This window comes from Chiloscyllium punctatum, chromosome 45, assembly GCF_047496795.1.
Source record: "Chiloscyllium punctatum isolate Juve2018m chromosome 45, sChiPun1.3, whole genome shotgun sequence".
Classification (NCBI taxonomy): domain Eukaryota; kingdom Metazoa; phylum Chordata; class Chondrichthyes; order Orectolobiformes; family Hemiscylliidae; genus Chiloscyllium; species Chiloscyllium punctatum.
In genome coordinates this window covers 30827967-30845283 of record NC_092783.1, presented here as the reverse complement: position 1 = coordinate 30845283, position 17317 = coordinate 30827967, and the positions used below count along the sequence as shown (strand labels likewise).

Here is a 17317-nt window from a genome sequence, read left to right as displayed (position 1 = left end):
ATCTTTATTACCAGACTGGGAGCTGTATCCAGGTCTGGACGATGCAAAGTCGGATTCCTAAACAGGGATCCCGCCCTGTGACGCTGACAGGAAACCTTGCCAACTGACTTGTACACACGCTGGTGACTGTCCTTCACTCCATATCCACCTTCAGCAGCAATGTTTTCTCTTTTCCTCCTTCAGCAGAAAAAGAAAAGACAACTGCACTCCAACTCTAGGAGAAGGAGGATCTATTTTCCGTTGGCGTAAAATGAATGAACGGTGACGGCAGAGAATGAGGGTGATGATCAGCTCGTGGAGTGTGTGCGCGCGCGCGTTTGCCACAGCATTCCCTGGTAAGTCAGCAGTGTCTCCACCTCACGTCGTTATTCCCACCAAACTGGGAATGAAGGTGGGAGAATAAAAGCGAATGAGAAGCAGGAGCACATGTGGAACAGCGGCACGAAATTGCAGGTAGAACGAAGAGTGACACGACTGCTGGAACGAGATGCAGGATCGCCAAATCATAACAGGCTGCAACAGAACGTTGAGCTGTCTGACCAGCAACACAACTGTGGTAAGAAGATGCAAGTGCGCACTGTTGGCACAGCAAGCAGGCACCACTGGGATTCGAACCCAGGATCTCCTGTTTACTAGACAGACGCTTTAACCATCTAAGCCATGGCGCCACAGCGCGCGCGGCTGGGCGCTGAGTGCACAGGTACAGTTTATTCACCACTTGAAGACAAGGGCTCGTCAACGTGCTTTCCGTCTCGATCTTACTCAGTGAGAATTGCAAAGAAGAGAGAGTTCACGACTCAACATTCTCCACGCAAACGGCACGGAAAAACACAACCTGCTCTTGAATTCGATGTTTTCACCTCTTTAAACTGACAGGATAAAGAGGATGTGTCATCCTCTCTGGGCCCATTAAGGGCGTTATTACGCTCCAGAGGGAACCTCACACCAAGGGGAAAAGTGTCACTGAAATGAACTGACCAGGAGTGGTGTGTGAGTCAGTGTAAACAGTGAGCAGTAAAGGGTGACCCATTAGCACCAACTCTGAGCTTTGTACCACCAGCTCTACACTCACTTCCTGCCTCATGCCTCGCGGTCGGCATTGTCTTTCACTTTTATTACACTCCCTCGCTGCCGTTCTCAACCTATTTCCGACCGATAGCAGGTGTCCGTTTAGGACCTGCCCCTTTTTGAAACGGATTCCTGGGAGATCGGCGTCACTCGATGGGGTAGGCTTTTGCCCGAAACGTCGATTTCGCTGCTCCTTGGATGCCTGCCTGAACTGTTGTGCTCTTCCAGCGCCACTCATCCAGGGTAGGATTTACTGCCCATCCCTGATTACCCGACAGATCAGGGGAATGAGTTACTTTCCTGAACCCTTGAACTCCTCAGCACGGAGCTCCAGCCATGAGGCTGCTAGGGAAGGGGTTCCAGGACTTTGATCCAGCGCTAGCGAAGCTACAACGAGATCTTTACAACTCAGAAAGCTGAGATGATAGGAGGGGGATTCGCGGAGCTAGTTTACCGGTGTATCTGCTGCCTTTGCCCTTCTAGATGAATGCAAACAATCACTGGGCTGACTCTGGCAGGATCAGCGGGTGTATTCTGTGCGTAACTAGGAATTCGTTTTCAATCGGATAATTCACAATTAGAGAAATAAATCTTCATTACCAGACTGGGAGCTGTATCCAGGTCTGGACGATGCAAAGTCAGATTCCTAAACAGGGATCCCGCCCTGTGACGCTGACAGGAAACCTTGCCAACTGACTTGTACACACGCTGGTGACTGTCCTTCACTCCATATCCACCTTCAACAGCAATGTTTTCTCTTTTCCTCCTTCAGCAGAAAAAGAAAAGACAACTGCACTCCAACTCTAGGAGAAGGAGGATCTATTTTCCGTTGGCGTAAAATGAATGAACGGTGACGGCAGAGAATGAGGGTGATGATCAGCTCGTGGAGTGTGTGCGCGCGCGCGTTTGCCACAGCATTCCCTGGTAAGTCAGCAGTGTCTCCACCTCACGTCGTTATTCCCACCAAACTGGGAATGAAGGTGGGAGAATAAAAGCGAATGAGAAGCAGGAGCGCGTGTGGAACAGCGGCACGAAATTGCAGGTAGAACGAAGAGTGACACGACTGCTGGAACGAGATGCAGGATCGCCAAATCATAACAGGCTGCAACAGAACGTTGAGCTGTCTGACCAGCAACACAACTGTGGTAAGAAGATGCAAGTGCGCACTGTTGGCACAGCAAGCAGGCACCACTGGGATTCGAACCCAGGATCTCCTGTTTACTAGACAGACGCTTTAACCATCTAAGCCATGGCGCCACAGCGCGCGCGGCTGGGCGCTGAGTGCACAGGTACAGTTTATTCACCACTTGAAGACAAGGGCTCGTCAACGTGCTTTCCGTCTCGATCTTACTCAGTGAGAATTGCAAAGAAGAGAGAGTTCACGACTCAACATTCTCCACGCAAACGGCACGGAAAAACACAACCTGCTCTTGAATTCGATGTTTTCACCTCTTTAAACTGACAGGATAAAGAGGATGTGTCATCCTCTCTGGGCCCAATAAGGGCGTTATTACGCTCCAGAGGGAACCTCACACCAAGGGGAAAAGTGTCACTGAAATGAACTGACCAGGAGTGGTGTGTGAGTCAGTGTAAACAGTGAGCAGTAAAGGGTGACCCATTAGCACCAACTCTGAGCTTTGTACCACCAGCTCTACACTCACTTCCTGCCTCATGCCTCGCGGTCGGCATTGTCTTTCACTTTTATTACACTCCCTCGCTGCCGTTCTCAACCTATTTCCGACCGATAGCAGGTGTCCGTTTAGGACCTGCCCCTTTTTGAAACGGATTCCTGGGAGATCGGCGTCACTCGATGGGGTAGGCTTTTGCCCGAAACGTCGATTTCGCTGCTCCTTGGATGCCTGCCTGAACTGTTGTGCTCTTCCAGCGCCACTCATCCAGGGTAGGATTTACTGCCCATCCCTGATTACCCGACAGATCAGGGGGATGAGTTACTTTCCTGAACCCTTGAACTCCTCAGCACGGAGCTCCAGCCATGAGGCTGCTAGGGAAGGGGTTCCAGGACTTTGATCCAGCGCTAGCGAAGCTACAACGAGATCTTTACAACTCAGAAAGCTGAGATGATAGGAGGGGGATTCGCGGAGCTAGTTTACCGGTGTATCTGCTGCCTTTGCCCTTCTAGATGAATGCAAACAATCACTGGGCTGACTCTGGCAGGATCAGCGGGTGTATTCTGTGCGTAACTAGGAATTCGTTTTCAATCGGATAATTCACAATTAGAGAAATAAATCTTCATTACCAGACTGGGAGCTGTATCCAGGTCTGGACGATGCAAAGTCGGATTTCTAAACAGGGATCCCGCCCTGTGACGCTGACAGGAAACCTTGCCAACTGACTTGTACACACGCTGGTGACTGTCCTTCACTCCATATCCACCTTCAGCAGCAATGTTTTCTCTTTTCCTCCTTCAGCAGAAAAAGAAAAGACAACTGCACTCCAACTCTAGGAGAAGGAGGATCTATTTTCCGTTGGCGTAAAATGAATGAACGGTGACGGCAGAGAATGAGGGTGATGATCAGCTCGTGGAGTGTGTGCGCGCGCGCGTTTGCCACAGCATTCCCTGGTAAGTCAGCAGTGTCTCCACCTCACGTCGTTATTCCCACCAAACTGGGAATGAAGGTGGGAGAATAAAAGCGAATGAGAAGCAGGAGCGCGTGTGGAACAGCGGCACGAAATTGCAGGTAGAACGAAGAGTGACACGACTGCTGGAACGAGATGCAGGATCGCCAAATCATAACAGGCTGCAACAGAACGTTGAGCTGTCTGACCAGCAACACAACTGTGGTAAGAAGATGCAAGTGCGCACTGTTGGCACAGCAAGCAGGCACCACTGGGATTCGAACCCAGGATCTCCTGTTTACTAGACAGACGCTTTAACCATCTAAGCCATGGCGCCACAGCGCGCGCGGCTGGGCGCTGAGTGCACAGGTACAGTTTATTCACCACTTGAAGACAAGGGCTCGTCAACGTGCTTTCCGTCTCGATCTTACTCAGTGAGAATTGCAAAGAAGAGAGAGTTCACGACTCAACATTCTCCACGCAAACGGCACGGAAAAACACAACCTGCTCTTGAATTCGATGTTTTCACCTCTTTAAACTGACAGGATAAAGAGGATGTGTCATCCTCTCTGGGCCCATTAAGGGCGTTATTACGCTCCAGAGGGAACCTCACACCAAGGGGAAAAGTGTCACTGAAATGAACTGACCAGGAGTGGTGTGTGAGTCAGTGTAAACAGTGAGCAGTAAAGGGTGACCCATTAGCACCAACTCTGAGCTTTGTACCACCAGCTCTACACTCACTTCCTGCCTCATGCCTCGCGGTCGGCATTGTCTTTCACTTTTATTACACTCCCTCGCTGCCGTTCTCAACCTATTTCCGACCGATAGCAGGTGTCCGTTTAGGACCTGCCCCTTTTTGAAACGGATTCCTGGGAGATCGGCGTCACTCGATGGGGTAGGCTTTTGCCCGAAACGTCGATTTCGCTGCTCCTTGGATGCCTGCCTGAACTGTTGTGCTCTTCCAGCGCCACTCATCCAGGGTAGGATTTACTGCCCATCCCTGATTACCCGACAGATCAGGGGGATGAGTTACTTTCCTGAACCCTTGAACTCCTCAGCACGGAGCTCCAGCCATGAGGCTGCTAGGGAAGGGGTTCCAGGACTGTGATCCAGCGCTAGCGAAGCTACAACGAGATCTTTACAACTCAGAAAGCTGGGATGATAGGAGGGGGATTCGCGGAGCTAGTTTACCGGTGTATCTGCTGCCTTTGCCCTTCTAGATGAATGCAAACAATCACTGGGCTGACTCTGGCAGGATCAGCGGGTGTATTCTGTGCGGAACTAGGAATTCGTTTTCAATCGGATAATTCACAATTAGAGAAATAAATCTTCATTACCAGACTGGGAGCTGTATCCAGGTCTGGACGATGCAAAGTCGGATTCCTAAACAGGGATCCCGCCCTGTGACGCTGACAGGAAACCTTGCCAACTGACTTGTACACACGCTGGTGACTGTCCTTCACTCCATATCCACCTTCAGCAGCAATGTTTTCTCTTTTCCTCCTTCAGCAGAAAAAGAAAAGACAACTGCACTCCAACTCTAGGAGAAGGAGGATCTATTTTCCGTTGGCGTAAAATGAATGAACGGTGACGGCAGAGAATGAGGGTGATGATCAGCTCGTGGAGTGTGTGCGCGCGCGCGTTTGCCACAGCATTCCCTGGTAAGTCAGCAGTGTCTCCACCTCACGTCGTTATTCCCACCAAACTGGGAATGAAGGTGGGAGAATAAAAGCGAATGAGAAGCAGGAGCGCGTGTGGAACAGCGGCACGAAATTGCAGGTAGAACGAAGAGTGACACGACTGCTGGAACGAGATGCAGGATCGCCAAATCATAACAGGCTGCAACAGAACGTTGAGCTGTCTGACCAGCAACACAACTGTGGTAAGAAGATGCAAGTGCGCACTGTTGGCACAGCAAGCAGGCACCACTGGGATTCGAACCCAGGATCTCCTGTTTACTAGACAGACGCTTTAACCATCTAAGCCATGGCGCCACAGCGCGCGCGGCTGGGCGCTGAGTGCACAGGTACAGTTTATTCACCACTTGAAGACAAGGGCTCGTCAACGTGCTTTCCGTCTCGATCTTACTCAGTGAGAATTGCAAAGAAGAGAGAGTTCACGACTCAACATTCTCCACGCAAACGGCACGGAAAAACACGACCTGCTCTTGAATTCGATGTTTTCACCTCTTTAAACTGACAGGATAAAGAGGATGTGTCATCCTCTCTGGGCCCAATAAGGGCGTTATTACGCTCCAGAGGGAACCTCACACCAAGGGGAAAAGTGTCACTGAAATGAACTGACCAGGAGTGGTGTGTGAGTCAGTGTAAACAGTGAGCAGTAAAGGGTGACCCATTAGCACCAACTCTGAGCTTTGTACCACCAGCTCTACACTCACTTCCTGCCTCATGCCTCGCGGTCGGCATTGTCTTTCACTTTTATTACACTCCCTCGCTGCCGTTCTCAACCTATTTCCGACCGATAGCAGGTGTCCGTTTAGGACCTGCCCCTTTTTGAAACGGATTCCTGGGAGATCGGCGTCACTCGATGGGGTAGGCTTTTGCCCGAAACGTCGATTTCGCTGCTCCTTGGATGCCTGCCTGAACTGTTGTGCTCTTCCAGCGCCACTCATCCAGGGTAGGATTTACTGCCCATCCCTGATTACCCGACAGATCAGGGGGATGAGTTACTTTCCTGAACCCTTGAACTCCTCAGCACGGAGCTCCAGCCATGAGGCTGCTAGGGAAGGGGTTCCAGGACTTTGATCCAGCGCTAGCGAAGCTACAACGAGATCTTTACAACTCAGAAAGCTGGGATGATAGGAGGGGGATTCGCGGAGCTAGTTTACCGGTGTATCTGCTGCCTTTGCCCTTCTAGATGAATGCAAACAATCACTGGGCTGACTCTGGCAGGATCAGCGGGTGTATTCTGTGCGTAACTAGGAATTCGTTTTCAATCGGATAATTCACAATTAGAGAAATAAATCTTCATTACCAGACTGGGAGCTGTATCCAGGTCTGGACGATGCAAAGTCGGATTCCTAAACAGGGATCCCGCCCTGTGACGCTGACAGGAAACCTTGCCAACTGACTTGTACACACGCTGGTGACTGTCCTTCACTCCATATCCACCTTCAGCAGCAATGTTTTCTCTTTTCCTCCTTCAGCAGAAAAAGAAAAGACAACTGCACTCCAACTCTAGGAGAAGGAGGATCTATTTTCCGTTGGCGTAAAATGAATGAACGGTGACGGCAGAGAATGAGGGTGATGATCAGCTCGTGGAGTGTGTGCGCGCGCGCGTTTGCCACAGCATTCCCTGGTAAGTCAGCAGTGTCTCCACCTCACGTCGTTATTCCCACCAAACTGGGAATGAAGGTGGGAGAATAAAAGCGAATGAGAAGCAGGAGCGCGTTTGGAACAGCGGCACGAAATTGCAGGTAGAACGAAGAGTGACACTACTGCTGGAACGAGATGCAGGATCGCCAAATCATAACAGGCTGCAACAGAACGTTGAGCTGTCTGACACAACTGTGGTAAGAAGATGCAAGTGCGCACTTTTGACACAGCAAGCAGGCACCACTGGGATTCGAACCCAGGATCTCCTGTTTACTAGACAGGCGCGTTAACCATCTAAGCCATGGCGCCACAGCGCGCGCGGTTGGGCGCTGAGTGCACAGGTACAGTTCATTCACCACTTGAAGACAAGGGCTCGTCAACGTGCTTTCCGTCTCGATCTTGCTCAGTGAGAATTGCAAAGAAGAGAGAGTTCACGACTCAACATTCTCCACGCAAACGGCACGGAAAAACACAACCTGCTCTTGAATTCGATGTTTTCACCTCTTTAAACTGACAGGATAAAGAGGATGTGTCATCCTCTCTGGGCCCATTAAGGGCGTTATTACGCTCCAGAGGGAACCTCACACCAAGGGGAAAAGTGTCACTGAAATGAACTGACCAGGAGTGGTGTGTGAGTCAGTGTAAACAGTGAGCAGTAAAGGGTGACCCATTAGCACCAACTCTGAGCTTTGTACCACCAGCTCTACACTCACTTCCTGCCTCATGCCTCGCGGTCGGCATTGTCTTTCACTTTTATTACACTCCCTCGCTGCCGTTCTCAACCTATTTCCGACCGATAGCAGGTGTCCGTTTAGGACCTGCCCCTTTTTGAAACGGATTCCTGGGAGATCGGCGTCACTCGATGGGGTAGGCTTTTGCCCGAAACGTCGATTTCGCTGCTCCTTGGATGCCTGCCTGAACTGTTGTGCTCTTCCAGCGCCACTCATCCAGGGTAGGATTTACTGCCCATCCCTGATTACCCGACAGATCAGGGGGATGAGTTACTTTCCTGAACCCTTGAACTCCTCAGCACGGAGCTCCAGCCATGAGGCTGCTAGGGAAGGGGTTCCAGGACTGTGATCCAGCGCTAGCGAAGCTACAACGAGATCTTTACAACTCAGAAAGCTGGGATGATAGGAGGGGGATTCGCGGAGCTAGTTTACCGGTGTATCTGCTGCCTTTGCCCTTCTAGATGAATGCAAACAATCACTGGGCTGACTCTGGCAGGATCAGCGGGTGTATTCTGTGCGGAACTAGGAATTCGTTTTCAATCGGATAATTCACAATTAGAGAAATAAATCTTCATTACCAGACTGGGAGCTGTATCCAGGTCTGGACGATGCAAAGTCGGATTCCTAAACAGGGATCCCGCCCTGTGACGCTGACAGGAAACCTTGCCAACTGACTTGTACACACGCTGGTGACTGTCCTTCACTCCATATCCACCTTCAGCAGCAATGTTTTCTCTTTTCCTCCTTCAGCAGAAAAAGAAAAGACAACTGCACTCCAACTCTAGGAGAAGGAGGATCTATTTTCCGTTGGCGTAAAATGAATGAACGGTGACGGCAGAGAATGAGGGTGATGATCAGCTCGTGGAGTGTGTGCGCGCGCGCGTTTGCCACAGCATTCCCTGGTAAGTCAGCAGTGTCTCCACCTCACGTCGTTATTCCCACCAAACTGGGAATGAAGGTGGGAGAATAAAAGCGAATGAGAAGCAGGAGCGTGTGTGGAACAGCGGCACGAAATTGCAGGTAGAACGAAGAGTGACACGACTGCTGGAACGAGATGCAGGATCGCCAAATCATAACAGGCTGCAACAGAACGTTGAGCTGTCTGACCAGCAACACAACTGTGGTAAGAAGATGCAAGTGCGCACTGTTGGCACAGCAAGCAGGCACCACTGGGATTCGAACCCAGGATCTCCTGTTTACTAGACAGACGCTTTAACCATCTAAGCCATGGCGCCACAGCGCGCGCGGCTGGGCGCTGAGTGCACAGGTACAGTTTATTCACCACTTGAAGACAAGGGCTCGTCAACGTGCTTTCCGTCTCGATCTTGCTCAGTGAGAATTGCAAAGAAGAGAGAGTTCACGACTCAACATTCTCCACGCAAACGGCACGGAAAAACACGACCTGCTCTTGAATTCGATGTTTTCACCTCTTTAAACTGACAGGATAAAGAGGATGTGTCATCCTCTCTGGGCCCAATAAGGGCGTTATTACGCTCCAGAGGGAACCTCACACCAAGGGGAAAAGTGTCACTGAAATGAACTGACCAGGAGTGGTGTGTGAGTCAGTGTAAACAGTGAGCAGTAAAGGGTGACCCATTAGCACCAACTCTGAGCTTTGTACCACCAGCTCTACACTCACTTCCTGCCTCATGCCTCGCGGTCGGCATTGTCTTTCACTTTTATTACACTCCCTCGCTGCCGTTCTCAACCTATTTCCGACCGATAGCAGGTGTCCGTTTAGGACCTGCCCCTTTTTGAAACGGATTCCTGGGAGATCGGCGTCACTCGATGGGGTAGGCTTTTGCCCGAAACGTCGATTTCGCTGCTCCTTGGATGCCTGCCTGAACTGTTGTGCTCTTCCAGCGCCACTCATCCAGGGTAGGATTTACTGCCCATCCCTGATTACCCGACAGATCAGGGGGATGAGTTACTTTCCTGAACCCTTGAACTCCTCAGCACGGAGCTCCAGCCATGAGGCTGCTAGGGAAGGGGTTCCAGGACTTTGATCCAGCGCTAGCGAAGCTACAACGAGATCTTTACAACTCAGAAAGCTGGGATGATAGGAGGGGGATTCGCGGAGCTAGTTTACCGGTGTATCTGCTGCCTTTGCCCTTCTAGATGAATGCAAACAATCACTGGGCTGACTCTGGCAGGATCAGCGGGTGTATTCTGTGCGTAACTAGGAATTCGTTTTCAATCGGATAATTCACAATTAGAGAAATAAATCTTCATTACCAGACTGGGAGCTGTATCCAGGTCTGGACGATGCAAAGTCGGATTCCTAAACAGGGATCCCGCCCTGTGACGCTGACAGGAAACCTTGCCAACTGACTTGTACACACGCTGGTGACTGTCCTTCACTCCATATCCACCTTCAGCAGCAATGTTTTCTCTTTTCCTCCTTCAGCAGAAAAAGAAAAGACAACTGCACTCCAACTCTAGGAGAAGGAGGATCTATTTTCCGTTGGCGTAAAATGAATGAACGGTGACGGCAGAGAATGAGGGTGATGATCAGCTCGTGGAGTGTGTGCGCGCGCGCGTTTGCCACAGCATTCCCTGGTAAGTCAGCAGTGTCTCCACCTCACGTCGTTATTCCCACCAAACTGGGAATGAAGGTGGGAGAATAAAAGCGAATGAGAAGCAGGAGCGCGTTTGGAACAGCGGCACGAAATTGCAGGTAGAACGAAGAGTGACACTACTGCTGGAACGAGATGCAGGATCGCCAAATCATAACAGGCTGCAACAGAACGTTGAGCTGTCTGACACAACTGTGGTAAGAAGATGCAAGTGCGCACTTTTGACACAGCAAGCAGGCACCACTGGGATTCGAACCCAGGATCTCCTGTTTACTAGACAGGCGCGTTAACCATCTAAGCCATGGCGCCACAGCGCGCGCGGTTGGGCGCTGAGTGCACAGGTACAGTTCATTCACCACTTGAAGACAAGGGCTCGTCAACGTGCTTTCCGTCTCGATCTTGCTCAGTGAGAATTGCAAAGAAGAGAGAGTTCACGACTCAACATTCTCCACGCAAACGGCACGGAAAAACACAACCTGCTCTTGAATTCGATGTTTTCACCTCTTTAAACTGACAGGATAAAGAGGATGTGTCATCCTCTCTGGGCCCATTAAGGGCGTTATTACGCTCCAGAGGGAACCTCACACCAAGGGGAAAAGTGTCACTGAAATGAACTGACCAGGAGTGGTGTGTGAGTCAGTGTAAACAGTGAGCAGTAAAGGGTGACCCATTAGCACCAACTCTGAGCTTTGTACCACCAGCTCTACACTCACTTCCTGCCTCATGCCTCGCGGTCGGCATTGTCTTTCACTTTTATTACACTCCCTCGCTGCCGTTCTCAACCTATTTCCGACCGATAGCAGGTGTCCGTTTAGGACCTGCCCCTTTTTGAAACGGATTCCTGGGAGATCGGCGTCACTCGATGGGGTAGGCTTTTGCCCGAAACGTCGATTTCGCTGCTCCTTGGATGCCTGCCTGAACTGTTGTGCTCTTCCAGCGCCACTCATCCAGGGTAGGATTTACTGCCCATCCCTGATTACCCGACAGATCAGGGGGATGAGTTACTTTCCTGAACCCTTGAACTCCTCAGCACGGAGCTCCAGCCATGAGGCTGCTAGGGAAGGGGTTCCAGGACTTTGATCCAGCGCTAGCGAAGCTACAACGAGATCTTTACAACTCAGAAAGCTGAGATGATAGGAGGGGGATTCGCGGAGCTAGTTTACCGGTGTATCTGCTGCCTTTGCCCTTCTAGATGAATGCAAACAATCACTGGGCTGACTCTGGCAGGATCAGCGGGTGTATTCTGTGCGTAACTAGGAATTCGTTTTCAATCGGATAATTCACAATTAGAGAAATAAATCTTCATTACCAGACTGGGAGCTGTATCCAGGTCTGGACGATGCAAAGTCAGATTCCTAAACAGGGATCCCGCCCTGTGACGCTGACAGGAAACCTTGCCAACTGACTTGTACACACGCTGGTGACTGTCCTTCACTCCATATCCACCTTCAGCAGCAATGTTTTCTCTTTTCCTCCTTCAGCAGAAAAAGAAAAGACAACTGCACTCCAACTCTAGGAGAAGGAGGATCTATTTTCCGTTGGCGTAAAATGAATGAACGGTGACGGCAGAGAATGAGGGTGATGATCAGCTCGTGGAGTGTGTGCGCGCGCGCGTTTGCCACAGCATTCCCTGGTAAGTCAGCAGTGTCTCCACCTCACGTCGTTATTCCCACCAAACTGGGAATGAAGGTGGGAGAATAAAAGCGAATGAGAAGCAGGAGCGCGTGTGGAACAGCGGCACGAAATTGCAGGTAGAACGAAGAGTGACACGACTGCTGGAACGAGATGCAGGATCGCCAAATCATAACAGGCTGCAACAGAACGTTGAGCTGTCTGACCAGCAACACAACTGTGGTAAGAAGATGCAAGTGCGCACTGTTGGCACAGCAAGCAGGCACCACTGGGATTCGAACCCAGGATCTCCTGTTTACTAGACAGACGCTTTAACCATCTAAGCCATGGCGCCACAGCGCGCGCGGCTGGGCGCTGAGTGCACAGGTACAGTTTATTCACCACTTGAAGACAAGGGCTCGTCAACGTGCTTTCCGTCTCGATCTTACTCAGTGAGAATTGCAAAGAAGAGAGAGTTCACGACTCAACATTCTCCACGCAAACGGCACGGAAAAACACAACCTGCTCTTGAATTCGATGTTTTCACCTCTTTAAACTGACAGGATAAAGAGGATGTGTCATCCTCTCTGGGCCCAATAAGGGCGTTATTACGCTCCAGAGGGAACCTCACACCAAGGGGAAAAGTGTCACTGAAATGAACTGACCAGGAGTGGTGTGTGAGTCAGTGTAAACAGTGAGCAGTAAAGGGTGACCCATTAGCACCAACTCTGAGCTTTGTACCACCAGCTCTACACTCACTTCCTGCCTCATGCCTCGCGGTCGGCATTGTCTTTCACTTTTATTACACTCCCTCGCTGCCGTTCTCAACCTATTTCCGACCGATAGCAGGTGTCCGTTTAGGACCTGCCCCTTTTTGAAACGGATTCCTGGGAGATCGGCGTCACTCGATGGGGTAGGCTTTTGCCCGAAACGTCGATTTCGCTGCTCCTTGGATGCCTGCCTGAACTGTTGTGCTCTTCCAGCGCCACTCATCCAGGGTAGGATTTACTGCCCATCCCTGATTACCCGACAGATCAGGGGGATGAGTTACTTTCCTGAACCCTTGAACTCCTCAGCACGGAGCTCCAGCCATGAGGCTGCTAGGGAAGGGGTTCCAGGACTTTGATCCAGCGCTAGCGAAGCTACAACGAGATCTTTACAACTCAGAAAGCTGGGATGATAGGAGGGGGATTCGCGGAGCTAGTTTACCGGTGTATCTGCTGCCTTTGCCCTTCTAGATGAATGCAAACAATCACTGGGCTGACTCTGGCAGGATCAGCGGGTGTATTCTGTGCGTAACTAGGAATTCGTTTTCAATCGGATAATTCACAATTAGAGAAATAAATCTTCATTACCAGACTGGGAGCTGTATCCAGGTCTGGACGATGCAAAGTCGGATTCCTAAACAGGGATCCCGCCCTGTGACGCTGACAGGAAACCTTGCCAACTGACTTGTACACACGCTGGTGACTGTCCTTCACTCCATATCCACCTTCAGCAGCAATGTTTTCTCTTTTCCTCCTTCAGCAGAAAAAGAAAAGACAACTGCACTCCAACTCTAGGAGAAGGAGGATCTATTTTCCGTTGGCGTAAAATGAATGAACGGTGACGGCAGAGAATGAGGGTGATGATCAGCTCGTGGAGTGTGTGCGCGCGCGCGTTTGCCACAGCATTCCCTGGTAAGTCAGCAGTGTCTCCACCTCACGTCGTTATTCCCACCAAACTGGGAATGAAGGTGGGAGAATAAAAGCGAATGAGAAGCAGGAGCGCGTGTGGAACAGCGGCACGAAATTGCAGGTAGAACGAAGAGTGACACTACTGCTGGAACGAGATGCAGGATCGCCAAATCATAACAGGCTGCAACAGAACGTTGAGCTGTCTGACCAGCAACACAACTGTGGTAAGAAGATGCAAGTGCGCACTTTTGACACAGCAAGCAGGCACCACTGGGATTCGAACCCAGGATCTCCTGTTTACTAGACAGGCGCGTTAACCATCTAAGCCATGGCGCCACAGCGCGCGCGGTTGGGCGCTGAGTGCACAGGTACAGTTCATTCACCACTTGAAGACAAGGGCTCGTCAACGTGCTTTCCGTCTCGATCTTGCTCAGTGAGAATTGCAAAGAAGAGAGAGTTCACGACTCAACATTCTCCACGCAAACGGCACGGAAAAACACAACCTGCTCTTGAATTCGATGTTTTCACCTCTTTAAACTGACAGGATAAAGAGGATGTGTCATCCTCTCTGGGCCCATTAAGGGCGTTATTACGCTCCAGAGGGAACCTCACACCAAGGGGAAAAGTGTCACTGAAATGAACTGACCAGGAGTGGTGTGTGAGTCAGTGTAAACAGTGAGCAGTAAAGGGTGACCCATTAGCACCAACTCTGAGCTTTGTACCACCAGCTCTACACTCACTTCCTGCCTCATGCCTCGCGGTCGGCATTGTCTTTCACTTTTATTACACTCCCTCGCTGCCGTTCTCAACCTATTTCCGACCGATAGCAGGTGTCCGTTTAGGACCTGCCCCTTTTTGAAACGGATTCCTGGGAGATCGGCGTCACTCGATGGGGTAGGCTTTTGCCCGAAACGTCGATTTCGCTGCTCCTTGGATGCCTGCCTGAACTGTTGTGCTCTTCCAGCGCCACTCATCCAGGGTAGGATTTACTGCCCATCCCTGATTACCCGACAGATCAGGGGGATGAGTTACTTTCCTGAACCCTTGAACTCCTCAGCACGGAGCTCCAGCCATGAGGCTGCTAGGGAAGAGGTTCCAGGACTTTGATCCAGCGCTAGCGAAGCTACAACGAGATCTTTACAACTCAGAAAGCTGAGATGATAGGAGGGGGATTCGCGGAGCTAGTTTACCGGTGTATCTGCTGCCTTTGCCCTTCTAGATGAATGCAAACAATCACTGGGCTGACTCTGGCAGGATCAGCGGGTGTATTCTGTGCGTAACTAGGAATTCGTTTTCAATCGGATAATTCACAATTAGAGAAATAAATCTTCATTACCAGACTGGGAGCTGTATCCAGGTCTGGACGATGCAAAGTCGGATTCCTAAACAGGGATCCCGCCCTGTGACGCTGACAGGAAACCTTGCCAACTGACTTGTACACACGCTGGTGACTGTCCTTCACTCCATATCCACCTTCAGCAGCAATGTTTTCTCTTTTCCTCCTTCAGCAGAAAAAGAAAAGACAACTGCACTCCAACTCTAGGAGAAGGAGGATCTATTTTCCGTTGGCGTAAAATGAATGAACGGTGACGGCAGAGAATGAGGGTGATGATCAGCTCGTGGAGTGTGTGCGCGCGCGCGTTTGCCACAGCATTCCCTGGTAAGTCAGCAGTGTCTCCACCTCACGTCGTTATTCCCACCAAACTGGGAATGAAGGTGGGAGAATAAAAGCGAATGAGAAGCAGGAGCGCGTGTGGAACAGCGGCACGAAATTGCAGGTAGAACGAAGAGTGACACGACTGCTGGAACGAGATGCAGGATCGCCAAATCATAACAGGCTGCAACAGAACGTTGAGCTGTCTGACCAGCAACACAAGTCTGGTAAGAAGATGCAAGTGCGCACTGTTGGCACAGCAAGCAGGCACCACTGGGATTCGAACCCAGGATCTCCTGTTTACTAGACAGACGCCTTAACCATCTAAGCCATGGCGCCACAGCGCGCGCGGTTGGGCGCTGAGTGCACAGGTACAGTTTATTCACCACTTGAAGACAAGGGCTCGTCAACGTGCTTTCCGTCTCGATCTTACTCAGTGAGAATTGCAAAGAAGAGAGAGTTCACGACTCAACATTCTCCACGCAAACGGCACGGAAAAACACAACCTGCTCTTGAATTCGATGTTTTCACCTCTTTAAACTGACAGGATAAAGAGGATGTGTCATCCTCTCTGGGCCCATTAAGGGCGTTATTACGCTCCAGAGGGAACCTCACACCAAGGGGAAAAGTGTCACTGAAATGAACTGACCAGGAGTGGTGTGTGAGTCAGTGTAAACAGTGAGCAGTAAAGGGTGACCCATTAGCACCAACTCTGAGCTTTGTACCACCAGCTCTACACTCACTTCCTGCCTCATGCCTCGCGGTCGGCATTGTCTTTCACTTTTATTACACTCCCTCGCTGCCGTTCTCAACCTATTTCCGACCGATAGCAGGTGTCCGTTTAGGACCTGCCCCTTTTTGAAACGGATTCCTGGGAGATCGGCGTCACTCGATGGGGTAGGCTTTTGCCCGAAACGTCGATTTCGCTGCTCCTTGGATGCCTGCCTGAACTGTTGTGCTCTTCCAGCGCCACTCATCCAGGGTAGGATTTACTGCCCATCCCTGATTACCCGACAGATCAGGGGGATGAGTTACTTTCCTGAACCCTTGAACTCCTCAGCACGGAGCTCCAGCCATGAGGCTGCTAGGGAAGGGGTTCCAGGACTTTGATCCAGCGCTAGCGAAGCTACAACGAGATCTTTACAACTCAGAAAGCTGGGATGATAGGAGGGGGATTCGCGGAGCTAGTTTACCGGTGTATCTGCTGCCTTTGCCCTTCTAGATGAATGCAAACAATCACTGGGCTGACTCTGGCAGGATCAGCGGGTGTATTCTGTGCGTAACTAGGAATTCGTTTTCAATCGGATAATTCACAATTAGAGAAATAAATCTTCATTACCAGACTGGGAGCTGTATCCAGGTCTGGACGATGCAAAGTCGGATTCCTAAACAGGGATCCCGCCCTGTGACGCTGACAGGAAACCTTGCCAACTGATTTGTACACACGCTGGTGACTGTCCTTCACTCCATATCCACCTTCAGCAGCAATGTTTTCTCTTTTCCTCCTTCAGCAGAAAAAGAAAAGACAACTGCACTCCAACTCTAGGAGAAGGAGGATCTATTTTCCGTTGGCGTAAAATGAATGAACGGTGACGGCAGAGAATGAGGGTGATGATCAGCTCGTGGAGTGTGTGCGCGCGCGCGTTTGCCACAGCATTCCCTGGTAAGTCAGCAGTGTCTCCACCTCACGTCGTTATTCCCACCAAACTGGGAATGAAGGTGGGAGAATAAAAGCGAATGAGAAGCAGGAGCGCGTGTGGAACAGCGGCACGAAATTGCAGGTAGAACGAAGAGTGACACGACTGCTGGAACGAGATGCAGGATCGCCAAATCATAACAGGCTGCAACAGAACGTTGAGCTGTCTGACCAGCAACACAACTGTGGTAAGAAGATGCAAGTGCGCACTGTTGGCACAGCAAGCAGGCACCACTGGGATTCGAACCCAGGATCTCCTGTTTACTAGACAGACGCTTTAACCATCTAAGCCATGGCGCCACAGCGCGCGCGGCTGGGCGCTGAGTGCACAGGTACAGTTTATTCACCACTTGAAGACAAGGGCTCGTCAACGTGCTTTCCGTCTCGATCTTA

The 17317-nt window shown here is 50.7% G+C and overlaps 11 non-coding genes across 11 annotated transcripts; all 11 read right to left on the bottom strand.

The window, feature by feature from the left end:
• Positions 1–594: 594 nt before the first annotated feature.
• On the bottom strand, positions 595–668 carry trnat-agu (transfer RNA threonine (anticodon AGU)). The gene has a single exon. It is a non-coding gene; the product is annotated as a tRNA-Thr (tRNA).
• A 1583-nt stretch (positions 669–2251) lies between these two features.
• trnat-agu (transfer RNA threonine (anticodon AGU)) lies at positions 2252–2325 on the bottom strand. Its single transcript has one exon. It is a non-coding gene; the product is annotated as a tRNA-Thr (tRNA).
• Positions 2326–3908: 1583 nt separating this feature from the next.
• On the bottom strand, positions 3909–3982 carry trnat-agu (transfer RNA threonine (anticodon AGU)). Its single transcript has one exon. It is a non-coding gene; the product is annotated as a tRNA-Thr (tRNA).
• Positions 3983–5565: 1583 nt separating this feature from the next.
• On the bottom strand, positions 5566–5639 carry trnat-agu (transfer RNA threonine (anticodon AGU)). The gene has a single exon. It is a non-coding gene; the product is annotated as a tRNA-Thr (tRNA).
• A 1576-nt stretch (positions 5640–7215) lies between these two features.
• On the bottom strand, positions 7216–7289 carry trnat-agu (transfer RNA threonine (anticodon AGU)). The gene has a single exon. It is a non-coding gene; the product is annotated as a tRNA-Thr (tRNA).
• A 1583-nt stretch (positions 7290–8872) lies between these two features.
• Positions 8873–8946, bottom strand: trnat-agu (transfer RNA threonine (anticodon AGU)). The gene has a single exon. It is a non-coding gene; the product is annotated as a tRNA-Thr (tRNA).
• Positions 8947–10522: 1576 nt separating this feature from the next.
• trnat-agu (transfer RNA threonine (anticodon AGU)) lies at positions 10523–10596 on the bottom strand. The gene has a single exon. It is a non-coding gene; the product is annotated as a tRNA-Thr (tRNA).
• Positions 10597–12179: 1583 nt separating this feature from the next.
• Positions 12180–12253, bottom strand: trnat-agu (transfer RNA threonine (anticodon AGU)). The gene has a single exon. It is a non-coding gene; the product is annotated as a tRNA-Thr (tRNA).
• A 1583-nt stretch (positions 12254–13836) lies between these two features.
• trnat-agu (transfer RNA threonine (anticodon AGU)) lies at positions 13837–13910 on the bottom strand. The gene has a single exon. It is a non-coding gene; the product is annotated as a tRNA-Thr (tRNA).
• Positions 13911–15493: 1583 nt separating this feature from the next.
• trnat-agu (transfer RNA threonine (anticodon AGU)) lies at positions 15494–15567 on the bottom strand. The gene has a single exon. It is a non-coding gene; the product is annotated as a tRNA-Thr (tRNA).
• A 1583-nt stretch (positions 15568–17150) lies between these two features.
• trnat-agu (transfer RNA threonine (anticodon AGU)) lies at positions 17151–17224 on the bottom strand. Its single transcript has one exon. It is a non-coding gene; the product is annotated as a tRNA-Thr (tRNA).
• Between the last annotated feature and the right edge of the window lie 93 nt (positions 17225–17317).